The following is a 526-nucleotide window of genomic DNA, read 5'->3' as shown; positions in this document are numbered from 1 at the left end:
CCACTTGCCGAACCGCCATCAAGTGCGCTTTTATGATCATCAGCAAATTGCATATGTGTTAAATAATGAACGCAACTCCAAAACAATGCTCACACAGTTCTTTGCATTGAATCTACGAGATCCATAAGCAAGAAAGTATCTATATAGAGAGATTCCAGAGCATTATTGTTGGAACAAGCGGGATATGGAATGACATCGTAGACGGTCAACAAGAAAAGTTATCGGGATAATCTATACGGTATCACCTTCAGAGGGAGATAAGTTTTACTTGCGACTGTTGTTATCTCATGTCATAGGTCCAACCAGTTGGGAATATCTTCTTACAAATAATGGCACGACTTTCAATACATTCAAAAAATCAGCCGAGGATAGGGGATTTCTAGATACTGATCATAATATTCGTGATTGTTTGGTTGAGGCTACGAGTCTCCGAATTCCATATGCTTTACAGAGGTTATTCGTGACGATTTTAATATTTTGTGAACCTACTGATGTTAGAGGCCTTTAGAATGAGTTTTTTACACAT

This window comes from Lathyrus oleraceus, chromosome 4, assembly GCF_024323335.1.
Source record: "Lathyrus oleraceus cultivar Zhongwan6 chromosome 4, CAAS_Psat_ZW6_1.0, whole genome shotgun sequence".
NCBI classification, from domain to species: Eukaryota; Viridiplantae; Streptophyta; class Magnoliopsida; order Fabales; family Fabaceae; genus Lathyrus; species Lathyrus oleraceus.
Note: the sequence above shows the minus strand (reverse complement) of the source record.